We start from the raw sequence: 13251 nt of genomic DNA, 5'->3' as shown, positions 1-13251 counted from the left end.
GTGGGCAGCAGGGGCGTGGCCTCAGTCCCAGCCTGACCGATTGGACCAGGGAGGGACAACCGAACCCAAATAGGTCAAACAGGGGCTCCCCGCCTGGAGTGTGGAGCGGACACAAAAGCCTCAAACTGGTTTCTTGGTTTTTGTTTTTATTTTATTTTATTTTATTTATTTATTTATTTATTTATTTATTTATTTATTTATTTTTTAACATTTATTTATTTTTGAGACAGAGAGAGACAGAGCATGAACGGGGGAGGGTCAGAGAGAGAGGGAGACACAGACTCTGAAACAGGCTCCAAGCTCTGAGCTGTCTGCACAGAGCCCGACGCGGGGCTCGAACTCACGGACTGTGAGATCGTGACCTGAGCCGAAGTCGGATGCTTAACCGACTGAGCCACCCAGGAGCCCCTTGGTTTTTGTTTTTAATGAATTTTTTTAATGTTTATTTCTGAGAGAGAGAGAGAGAAAGAACGTGGGGGACGAGCAGAGAGAGGGTGACAGAGGATGGGAAGCAGGCTCTGTGGTGACGGCACAGAGCCTGATGGGGGGAGCTTGATCTCATGAACCATGAGATCATGACCTGAGCCGGAGTCAGACGCTTAGCCAACTGAGCCACCCAGGCGCCCCTAGTTTAAGAGCAGCCTCAGCACCAAATCTACTTTGTGAATGGGGCTTATTAGATCTGCATTGTGCTCAAGAATCGTTTTGTTTTTTTAATTAGCTGCCCACGTGTTTAAATCTCGAAATTTCGTATTTGCAAAATCTGGGTGACCCACTGCCCTTCAAAACCCAGAGCACCTGGCCAGAGCAGCCTGCACCCCTGCACAGCAGGAACTGGCCAGAGCAAGGTTCAGCTTCCCCCATCTTTAGAAGGAATCTCACGCCCCTCTTTGTCCTACGTTATACTTCTCCCCATTCGCCGCCCAACACTGCGAACAGGCACCCATCAGCATCTCCCGTCATGCCTGGGTTGTTGTTTGCCTCACAAGTAGGGAGATGTTTCCCCAGACCCCATGAGTCTGTTTGTCCCTACTCCCCATCCGGGCCAAACCAGAGTGACCCTGTGGACAGCACCAACGGGTTCCGAGGCCCTCTGGATCTCAGTTGGGTTAGGCCACTGGGAGCTGCCCGTGGGAGATCAGAGGGAAGAGTGTGCTGTTGGATTATTTACGTCACTGGCTCCCTCCCTAGGAGGTCGCTAAGAGCTGACCACAGCCCTCCACTAAACGCCACAACTCCTGCCTGTAACTCTGAGGCACCCGAGATTCTAAACTCCAACCTGGGTTTCCTGGTCCTTCTTCAGGTATGTGTGCCAAAGCGGGAGGGCAGATCATGTTTGACTGAAGTTTATTTGCATGACTCATAATTTTCAAATATATAAACAAATGGTATATGGGCCTCCCTTTGCAGTCTTGCCTTGGGGGCCGCAAACGTTAGGAGTGGGTCTGCAAGGTAGCCCCGCTCCCCCCGCAAGCTAAAAAGTAGGCGTGACCCAAGCTGGGCTGAGACTTCTGGGGATGCCTTTGACTTAAGGGAGCCTGAGCTGGTTTCTGTTGCTTACAACCAAAGGATCCTGACAGATACACAGGTCTGCTCAGCCCCACGTCCATTGTTTCTCCCGTTAGACAAGGAGGAAAATACACACCAGACCTGCAACCACAAAAGAGAGAGGGCTTGGAGAGGGAGGAGGGGGAGGGCAGGAGGGCCTCCTCAGGTACATCTCACAGGAGGAATCCAGACTGAGTTGGACCCACTGCTTCTTGATGTGCTCCTTTGTCCCTCCCCTTGGACCTCACTCTTAGCCCCCATCCCCCAACCCCCAACCCCCATCCCCTCTTCCTCCCACCCCAACTCACTCAGGGAGATTGTGCATTAAAATCCACCGAGTTGCGGGGCGCCTGGGTGGCGCAGTCGGTTAAGCGTCCGACTTCAGCCAGGTCACGATCTCGCGGTCCGGGAGTTCGAGCCCCGCGTCAGGCCCTGGGCTGATGGCTCAGAGCCTGGAGCCTTTTTCCGATTCTGTGTCTCCCTCTCTCTCTGTCCCTCCCCCGTTCATGCTCTGTCTCTCTCTGTCCCAAAAATAAATAAACGTTGAAAAAAAAATTAAAAAAAAAAAATCCACTGAGTTGCATAAAAAGGTTGTGCCTTCAGCTCCAGCCTCTACCCTCAAACGTATCAAACAAAACCACAACAAAAAAAATTTGTTTTATTTTCACTAGAAAACCTTCAAAGCCTCCACACTTGACTCTCCATCTTTTGTAAATATTTCTATCTCATCCCCTAAAAGTGATCTCGCTGAATGGATGAATACTAATCTGGAGAGAGGACGGAGGAAATTTACATCATTTAAATGAGAGCCTCTATTATGCCAAATTATTATTCAAATTATGCAAACTTCATCCTCTCAACTGGCTGAACTTGCTCCAGGCTCCAGCTTGGGGCAGAGCACTCTTTGTGGGAAGGCAGGAGGTGGGCAGAGAGAGAAGCTGGACACTAAGCTGAGTGGCCAGAGGGTCACTCGAACCTGGGGACGGTCCACTGTGGGAAGGGTCCTCATACACTGCTCGTCTGTGCATCCCTCTCTCACTAAGGGTGTGCAAATGGCTGCGTCATGCCCCTTGAAAATCACAGGAAATGAACCCCCCGGATGTTGTGGCTGTATATCAAAATGACTTGAACGGCAGCCGCAGATATTCCCAAAGCCTGGGAAGGCTGGAATCCCTCTCCCAGCAGGGTGTCACGTAAAGATGAGACAACCTGAAAAACAAGTTAGCTTTCAAGGGAAACAGAGAAAGAATAGAACGTTCGCTACAACAGAGACCAACACCCATTATTATTACTGTGGATGCTGATACCACTGAGAACTCCAGTCCTTTGCCAGTTTTGTTTCTGTTTTTGTTTTTTAAGAAAGTCGGATCGCAATGTTTACCTGCTTAAAGACTTTGAGTGGCTTTCGCACACACATCATTCTGAGGCCTATATCCCAGTCATGACTGAACTCCTTTCTCTCCCCCAGGGTCTTCCTAGGCTCCTGGTCTCCTCCCTCCCCTCCGGCAGCCACACTGTATAATACTGTGTATTAACTCCTCCAATACACACAACCCCTTCCTACCCCAGGACCTTTGTCTGTGCTGCTTCCTCTGCCAGCGATGCTCTTCACCCGGCTCTCTGACTGGCTGCTGCTTTCTCTTGCTCCAGGCTTTGTCCTAAAGGTACCCCCTTAGAGAGGCCCCCTTCCTGACCTCCACCCAAGGCCCCTTAAATATTCTCTAAACGTTCACTGGTGGACACACCCACCTCCTCTTCCCAGCCTCCACCATTTTGTCTTTCACAAAATACACTTTTATACTTATGTGTCTTTGCTTATTTTTCTGTCTGCCCTACCACCAAGTTAAAAACTCCTACCAGGCAGGGACAGGGGCTTTCTTGCTCACAGCCAAATTTCCAGCACTTTGCACAATACCTGGTGCGTAGTAAACAGGTAATAAACAATGCATTAGCTTGTTTATTAATAATCAATTCGTTGGCAGGGTTTTCTGTGGTTTCCAAATAACTTTTGCCGTTCTCCTGACCCCTGAAACAAAGCTCTGAGACCAGCCAGGCAGATGTTAATTCTTCCCATTTTGCAGATAGACATCTGAGGCCCAGACTCGCCCACACGAACATGAGCAGAGGGGAAAACACGGGTCTTCTGATCGATTCAGAAGCCAGGGTCCCTTCTGCAGGCCACACCCCCGGGTCCCTGACTCCCACTTCATCAGTTCAAGTTCCACTGAGAAAGGTAAACCTTTCCTTCAGCCAGAGGGCAGATTCGTATTTGTAAATAAGATTGGAAATGTTTTAGAGAACGAAGTGTTTTCAAAGGCCCTCAGTACTTAAGAAGCATTCATTCATGCATGCATTCTTTAGTCAAGATCTGATAGATTCTCTGTTCTGTGCTGGCATTGTTCCCTAGGTGGTCCTGAAGTGTGGCCAACTGTGGGAACCACTGATCCAATCCCACCCCTTCGTTTGACAGATTGGGAAACTGAGGCCCAAATAGTTCCAAATAGGAACAGTCACTCGCCCAAGGAGGAGAAGGAGGTTCTGTGTCCCAGGCCCTTCACACACATGATCGCACGTGACCCTCATCGCCACGGTGAGAAGTAGGCATTACTGTCCCCAGTTCACACACAGGACAAAGAGAAGAGGCCCAGGTCCCAGGGCCAGTTAGGTGGGAGGAGGTGTGACGACCATGCACTGTCCTAAGTTGGAATCCCCGGAAAACCTACTCGGAGACAGAGTTTAGCACGTCGGCTACTTATTAAAGAGAACCCTTGGGATCAAGCCCTGTGGAAGATCGGGGAAAGCAGCAGGAGTGGGCAGAGGGGAAGCGGAGTATGAGACAGCCCCGGCCACACCCTCAAACCCACCCCACAGGGAGTCGTGATACTAATTCGGTGATGCTCCCGGTGGGTCCAGGTGGCCGGGCCTTCGTGCTCCTCCTTGAGGAGTCTGGAGCGGCGGGCTGGCCCGGAAGGGGAAAAGAGCCAAGTGACTCTGCAGCTGAGGGATCGCTGAAGGGGTGAACAGTGAGCCTGCCACACCCCCAGCAGCTGGGGCGCCCTCTGGTGAAGGGAGATCAGGCTGACACACGGACCTGAGGCTTGAGGCCAGGAAGCTTGTCCCACGTCTCATAGACGTACAGGAGCAGAGTCCGGATCTGAACCCAGGTCTGTCTGGTGCCAACATACCCCACCCCCCGCCCTTTTGCTTGTAACCACTAGTCTACCCTGCTTGGTAAAAAGCCAAATGCAAGGGAGTCCATAACTACTGGACAGAGGGCACAAAAGAGAGGAGATTCAGAGACGCATCAACCCAAGGTTTGACGGCCTGGGAGCCTGAGTATGTGATGTCATCCCTGACAAATGAGAAAGTTGGGACGCAGAGCCACAGGAGGGAGGAGGGGTGGCAGGTTCAGATGTGACCAAGCTGCCTGTGGCAGGGGTGGCTGGAAAGAAAATTTGCATGCAGGGGAAGATGCCGAAGCCATCACGTTGTGAGTTCTCGGAGATGGCAGAGGGCCAGGAAGATAACCCAGCATTTGTTTGGAGCATTGCATGACGGGAAGTGCCATTAACACTTGGGAAAGATGAGATGCAGCCGGGGAGATTAAAGAACAACGCTGCACTTTCTTCCAGGGACTGTGAGGACTCGGCTCGTCCCCAGAGAGAGGGAGCGATTGAAGACAGTGTCACAGATGATGACAAAAGGGAACAAGTGCACACAGTGAGGAAGCAGGAGGCCTGGGTTCCAGCCCCAGCTCTGCATTGACAAACATGCTGTGTGTCCTTGAGCAAACCAGCTGCCCTCTCTGGGCCTCAGTGAGAGTAAGGAGAGTTACAGTAAGTACAGTGAGTTCTGCCTCACTGAAGCCAAACCTGACATACAGCAAAGTCAGTTTGCTGATTTACAGGAAGATGGGTTGGCGTCCGAACGATGTGTTGGATCGTACTCTTTTGTCCCAGCCACACTAAACCTCTAGAAAGACCATTATTTCCACAAAGAAAAATGTTTATTCTTCATCTGCTTCGGAGACAAAGCCCTCTCGGGTTTTGTTCTTCCTCTTCCGAAGGGGCATTAGGGAAGATACACATTTCACTTTCCTCTTTGCTGTGACGGCAGGTACGTGCTGATGCAGGGCAGCTGGGGCCATTTGATCGCCATGTCTCGGGGACAATGAGGAGCCATCTAGGAAGAGCCGGGAAGGCAGGAGAGGAAGAGGCCCCTCCCTGCTCTGACAACCACCGCATACCTCCTGACCTTATCGGGAGCTCCCAACGGTGGCCCCTCTGCCCCAGGGCCACCCCCCCCCCCGCCACTCCCCACCTCCATTAGCCCCCGTGGTCCAAACTGGTCCCAGTGGTCCCCAACTCCCCTCCCTCCCTTCACCCCAGTGGTGGGAACGGCTCCTTGCCGTGCAACCCCCCCCCCCCCCCGCCTCGACATACCCCTCAGGTCTCTTCACTGAACCCACATCATTAAAAGCAGCCTTGGTGCTAAACTCTCCCAACTGCCCAGTTAAAGTGTGCCTTCTCTTTCCTGCTGGAACCCTCGCTGACATGATAGATGCTCAGTAAATACAGGTGAAAACAGGTGACGAATGAGTGGATGGAAAGGGTAACGTGAGGTGACAGGTATGTTAATCACTGGCTGTGGCCATCATTTCACAGTATGTACATATGTCGAAGGACCACAATGCACACCTTCAATATGGGCCATTTGTATTTGTCAGGTGTGTGTCAATAAAGCGGAGGAGGGGGGATGAACGGATGGGCGGGTGGATTGAGGGGAGAAATAGGGGATTGGGCTGAGGATGAGCGTCAGCGTTAGGTTAGGAGTTGCGGGTAAGGTGAGCTTGGGGCGGGGGGGTCAGGGTTAAGGTAGGAGTCCGGGGACGGATCCGAGGCAGGGTTCGTTTGCCAAGCAGAGGGAGGTGGGATGACGTGGGAGGGGAGGGGAGCTGCCCACAGCTGTCTCCGCTGCCGCGTGAAGACTCCCCCGTGTCGTCTGCGCCGCCCAAGGGGACGGGAGGTGACCGTACTGTGCAAAAGGCCCATTAATTACTTTGGCCGAAGGTCGGCCGCCCGCCCCACGCTCCCTCCACAGACAGGGGGGGTCAGAACCACCTTCAGGAGGCAGCCGGCACAGGACGAGAGGACAGCCGACCTCAGCCTCGATCAAGGTCGGATCGAAGGAGTCCGGCGTGCCAGGCAGCCTGAAGGGGAGTCACCGGCTCCGTGGCCGTGAGAGGAAGACGTTTCTCGTCACACACGAGCAGCTCTGTAAGCCACCAGCGCTGCCGCTCAGAATATACTCAGGAGCTCCCATCTGGCTTCCTCCTGTGCCTAAGGCAGGCATGTCCCTCACTACAGAATTCCAGATTTCTTTAATTAATTTTTTTAACGTTATTTATTTTTGAGACAGAGAGAGACAGAGCATGAACAGGGGAGGAGCAGAGAGAGAGGGAGACACAGAATCTGAAGCAGGCTCCAGGCTCGAGCTGTCAGCACAGAGCCCGACGCGGGGCTCAAACTCATGGACCGTGAGATCATGACCTGAGCTGAAGTCGGACGCTCAACCAACCAAGCCACCCAGATGCCCCCAAAATTCCAGATTTCTACAGAGTCAGTGTTTCCCATGGGGTGGATGCTCAAAACCATGGTCACGATTTCACCATATCCCCGTCATGCGTGCTTTATTGTTTATTTAATGTTTTCCTTCAAGTCGATGCTCACCCAGCACCCCCCCTTTTTCTTGAATCCTTTTTTTTTTTAAGTTTATTTTTGAGAGAGAGCGAGGGCAAGTGGGGGAGGGGCACAGAGAGAGAGAATCCCAAGCGGGCTCTGCACTGTCCACACAAAGCTGGACGCAGGGCTAGAACCCACGAACCTTGAGATCATGACCTGAGCCAAAACCGAGAGTCAAATGTTTAACCCACTGAGCCACCCGGGAGTGTCTTGAATACGTTTTAATTTTTTTTTTAATGTTTATTTTTGAGAGAGACAGAGAGACAGATCATGAGCGGGGGAGGGGCAGAGAGAGAGACACAGAATCTGAAGCAGGTTCCCGGCTCTGAGCTGTCAGCACAGAGCCTGACGTGGGGCTCAAACCCATGAGCGATGAGATCATGACCCGAGCTGAAGTCGGCTGCTCAACCAACTGAGCCCCCCAGGCGCCCCCGAATACATTTCAAAAAGAAACATTATTGGGGCGCCTGGGTGGCGCAGTCGGTTAAGCGTCCGACTTCAGCCAGGTCACGATCTCGCGGTCCGTGAGTTTGAGCCCCGCGTCGGGCTCTGGGCTGATGGCTCAGAGCCTGGAGCCTGTTTCCAATTCTGTGTCTCCCTCTCTCTCTGTCCCTCCCCCATTCATGCTCTGTCTCTCTCTGTCCCAAAAATAAAAACGTTGAAAAAAAAAAAAAAGAAACATTATTTCATGCCTCAGTAAAGTAGAATGGTTAAGCCACAGACTCTGGAAGCAGACTTTCTGGGTTCAAATCCTGCCTCTGGTACTTGGTAGCTGTGTGACCTTGGGCACGTGCTTTTGCCTCTCTATGATTTGTGGTGTTTTTTTTTTTCGTCTAAAAAGTGAAAATAATCTCTTAAGACATTGATGCAGGGGCACCTGGGTGCCTCCAGTCGATTGAACGTCCGACTTGATTTCGGCTCAGGGCATGATCCCAGTGTTGTGGGATCGAGCAGCCTGCTTGGGATTCTCTTTATTCCTCTGCCCTCTCCCCTGCGCTCTCTCTCTCTCTCTCTCTCTCTCTCTCTCTCTGGTTCTCCAAACCTCTCCTCCCTTTGCCCACCCCCTCACCTCACTTTGTGGCCCCTGGCATGCCTTGTGTGCTCAGGGCTTGTAAGCAATAAACTCTTTTTTCCTTTAAAATTTCCTAATGCTTACTGCTGAAGGGCATCTTACAATCATAGTAAGACTCATCAGGATGGGTCCAGTCACAACCTTGGTTTGGAAAGGGGAAACGTCTGTGGGAAGCTCCCCGGGGCGCAGATGAGTGTCCCCGGACGTTCCTAGCAATGACACCTCTGTGGATAGGCTGAGACCAGCCCAAAACAAATCCAGATGTCATTCTCAGCACCGCTGGAGATGTAGGACGGAGGGTTTCCTGGAATCTTATCTTCAGCGTGAATCACGAGAACCTCAGTCCAGCTCTGTCAAATGGGTTCCTATGTTTAGGCGGCTCTCATAAAAAGCCCTGCAGTCAGTGGCCATTAACACAAAATTATTTGCAGAAGCCTCGAATATTTTCATCCTCCCCAAACTGCCTTTTTGAAAAAGAGCCATGAAAGGGAAGACGTCAGCAACGTCCCAGGGGCCACGGACACTGGTCCATCGCAATCAGTGTCGCTCTTGGCTTCAGGAAACTCGATTTTCTTTGCCTCTAAAAATGCCTGCGATATTCTCCTTTGGTTTTCCAAATTAATTCGAATGCGCCTTCCTCCAGACAAAGAAAAAGTAACAAATAACATAAAATAAATTGAAACGCCAGGCTGGGGCCCGAGAAGCCAGGAGATAGGGGTTGTCACTGCGAGAGGGTGGGCGGATTACTCTCCCTCTTTCAGGGTCCGGGTTCCTCACGGGAAACAACGGGGACCTGGAGCTGACGGTCTCAGCGCACCTGCCACCTGCATGTCCTACACACACGTGCGCACACGTGCACACACACACATACATGCATTCACGTGTGTGCACGCACACACGCCGCGCACATACAGACACTCACACGCGTGTGCGCGCACGTGCGCACACCACAGTGCATTTACGCACGTGTGCACGCGCACGCCCACGCACATGCACACACGTGTGCGCGCGCGCACGCACACACGAGCTCTAGCGAGACAAACTACCTGCTCCTCCCTCCCACTCGGCCCTCCGCGGCCTAATCGTAGCCCAGGGTAGGCCATCCCCGCAACCCAGACTCCAGACTTGAGACCCCCAGGCTTCTCATCTCCTTCGTCACACACATCCAAGTATCACGCCAAATCTTGCTGACTTGCATTCTGTTATTTCCTCTTGCTTTTTAAAAAAAAATTTTTTTTTAATGTTTATTTATTTTTGAGACAGAGAGAGACAGAGCATGAGCAGGGGAGGGGCAGAGAGAGAGGGAGACACAGAATCTGAAACAGGCTCCAGGCTCCGAGCAGTCAGCCCAGAGCCCGACGTCAGCCTCGAACTCACCAACTGTGAGATCATGACCTGAGCCGAAGTCGGACGCTTAACCGACTGAGCCATCCAGGCGCCCCTCTGCTTGCTTTTATTTATACAACGTTTATTATTGTCCAGGGGGGAAAATGGGTTAAGAGTCCTGCAAGCATTATCTCCGTAAATCCTTACAACCTCAGTAATTGGATTTTTTTTTTCTGCCCAGCACCCACTCCTCTTCTTATGATAACCGCACCCTGTTTCCTTTGGGGAACCACCCCCCACAACTCTCAGTCTCCGAGACTTGGGAAAAGCCAAGGCACACCCCTTCCCAAGGAGCAGTCACATGACCCAGGCCTGCCCAATGAGCCTATTCCAGTCTCCTGGCCAATGAGGATGGGCTCCGCAATGGGCTTGTGACCTACGGTGATCTAATGAAAGCCAATCCCGTAATTTTTATAAGTACTCTCTTTTCATGGAAGTTGCTGGGGGCGGGTAGGAGTTCGGCCTGGAGATACTGGCAGCCATCTTGCTACCATGAATAAAGAAGCAGCCTAAATAAAGACCCCACTGACTCCAGAGAAAAATCCCTTTTTTTGGAGCTTCTGGATGTAGCCGTACCTGAAATTAGCACCGTCTTTAGTGAGCATATTACACAAGTAGTTATCTTAGTAGGAGAATGAAGGAAGAACGTTTCAGGTACAAAAATAGTGGAGCGGCACCTGGGTGGCTCTGTCGCTCCCACGTCCAGCTTCAACTCAGATCATGATCTCACGGTTAGTGAGTTCGAGCCCCACACCGGGCTCTCTGTTGTCAGCACAGAGCCTGCTTTGGATCCTCTGTCCCCCCTCTCTCTGCCCCTACCCGCCTTGTGCTCTCTCTCAAAAATAAACATTAAAAATAAAAGCAAGTGGAGTATATGCAAAGGCCCTGAGGCAGAAGCATTTTTGTCAAACAAAACGAGCGCCGTTGTGGCTGGGATTCAGAGACTTATGACCGGCAAGAGTGGAAGAACATGAGGTCTAAGAGAAGGATAAGGGCCAGACCATCCGGGGTACATATTATTCTAAGGATTTTTTTATCCTAAAAACAATAGGTAAAGTTTCAAGAAGGAGAGGGTTAGTAATCTGATTTGAATTTCTAAAGTGCACTGGGGCTGCTTGAAGGAGAATGGACTGGGGTAAGAAAGCGAGCAGGACAGATGTCGCAGGGACCATTAAGGGACTATTGTAATCGTCCGGTGACAGAAATGGCGTCCGCATTGCTGCCCTTTGAAAGACCATGTGGAGGAGGGGAGGCTGGCCACATCCTGGCTTTGTAGCTACACGATTTGAAAACTAATGCAACCCCCAAGGAAGCTTTGCCGCACCCAGCCGCCCGCCTGAACCACCGAATCGTGGAGAGTTAACACAATCAATAAATCTACAGTTGCTGAGTGAGAGCACTGCTCTGCATACATATTGCCACAAAGCAAGGAGCCATGAGCTATTTCACCGCTTGAATTCAGTCACCCTGAAGCTCGTAAGAACCTGGAAGCAGGCAAACTGCATCTGTCAGACAGGCCCCGGGTACCTGTTTGTCTTTTCCTGCTCACACCCTCCGATGGTTTCTTCTCCTGAATGGCATTTCCTCTGAGTTAAAAAATGGCAGATGTTAATGGTGAAGGGAAAAGATTCCTTTACAGGGGAGAGATCAGATATAGTACCTTAACCACATGAACCAGGTTAACATCATCACGAATGGGACAAATGAGGGGCGCCTGGGTGGCTCAGTCAGTTAAGCATCCAACTCTTGATCTCAGCTCAGGTCACCATCTCACGATTCGTGAGATCGAGCCCCATGTTGGGGCTCGTGCTCACAGTGCAGAGCCCTCTTGGGATTCTCTCCCTCCTCTCTCTGCCCTTCCCCTGCCCTCTCTCTCACTCTCTCTCAAAAAAAGTAATTAAAAAAAAAAATGGGACAAATGGCACATTGCACTGCCTGTTGGGACCCACAGGGGACACAGCATCGCCCACATGGCATTTTTGCCAAAAATGTTTAACCTGAAACTAATCATAAGAAGCAATCAAACAAATCTGAATTGACGGGCTTTGTGCAAATCAAATGGCCTGTGGTTTTCAAATACCAACGCCATGAAAGATAAAAAGAGGCAAAGGAAATGTTCTGAATTCCAAGAGATTGAATAAAAAGGACGACTAAATACCAAGCATGATCTTTGATTGGATCCTGGTTCAAAAAAAACGCTGTAAATTGGGGACAATTGGGGAAATTAAAATATTGACTGTTTGTTAAACAGTAGTGCCGCATCGATGTTCTGTTTCCTGAACGTGAACATTGTATTGTGGACAAGAAAAGGGAGCGCTCATGCCCTTAGGATTTGCGCACGGCAGTATCGAAAGTAAAGTGTCGTGCTGTCTGCTCCTGGTTCTTAGAAAAACGATAGGTAATAGGTTGAGGATGACGATGATTGATAGATAATAGACAAGAAGAGAGATACACAGTATAATCCTGGCTCCATCGGGGTGAGAAATATATGGTTATTGTACTAATCTATTATTCTTGCAAGGCTTTTGCAGGTTTCGAATGATTTCAAATTCAAAATTGTGGGGAGGGGCGCCTGGGTGGCTCAATCAGTTAGGCGTCCGACTCTTGATTTCGGCTCAGGTCATGATCTCGTGGTTCATGAGTTCAAGCCCCACATCGGGCTCCGCGCTGACAGTGCAGAGCCTGCTTGGGATTCTCTCTCCCCCTCTCTCTCTGCCCCTCCCAACTCACACACGCACGCTCTCTCTCTCCTCAAAATAAGTAAATAAACTTTAAAAACACTTGTAGGGAAAAGTCAGTAACTGTTTAATATCCACGCACACATGTGTGCAAATACAGACAGAGGCCAATAATCTGCTGTCACCATGAAGAAGATTCGTGTCTCCAGTGGGGAACGTTGGGATAACCGGGCATCCTGGGCTGCCTGGACAGACATTGTTAATAGTGTCCCCTAAAAAAGTGCTCACCCGACTTCTGTCAAGGGCGGTTGCCAAAGGTGGAGAGAGAAACGTCATCATCCTCTGACTTCTGCTGTTATCGGCCACTCTTCGTTCATTCATCAAGCATGCACTGAGTCGCTAATGGTGTGCCAGCCGCTGAGTGTACAAGGCTGAGTTAAGTCAAGAAGGTTCCTGCCCTCATGGAACTGACCACCCAAAGTCATGCTTTGCCAACTATAATCCACAGGCCAGATCCAGCCTGTTTTTTCATAACCTGTGAACTAAAAAAAATATATATATATTGTTATCATTATTATTATATTTTTAAATGGTTGGGAACAATCAAAAGGAAAATGTAGTCTTGTGACATGGGAAAAGTAAATGAAATTCAAGCCTCAGCGTCCACCAATAAAGTTTTATTGGCACACCGTGCTATTCGTTCATGCCTCGTCTCTGGCTGCTGTCTTGTTCCAACAGTACAACTGAACAGTTACGAGAGACGTCACATGGTCCACAAAGCACCAGATATTTACTCTCGGGCCCTCTCCAGAAAAAGTTTGCCAAC

The sequence above is a fragment of the Felis catus genome, chromosome D3 (genome assembly GCF_018350175.1).
Source record: "Felis catus isolate Fca126 chromosome D3, F.catus_Fca126_mat1.0, whole genome shotgun sequence".
Taxonomy (NCBI): Eukaryota; Metazoa; Chordata; class Mammalia; order Carnivora; family Felidae; genus Felis; species Felis catus.
The sequence above is the reverse complement of the archived record's forward strand: the minus strand, read 5'-3'. Positions refer to the sequence as shown.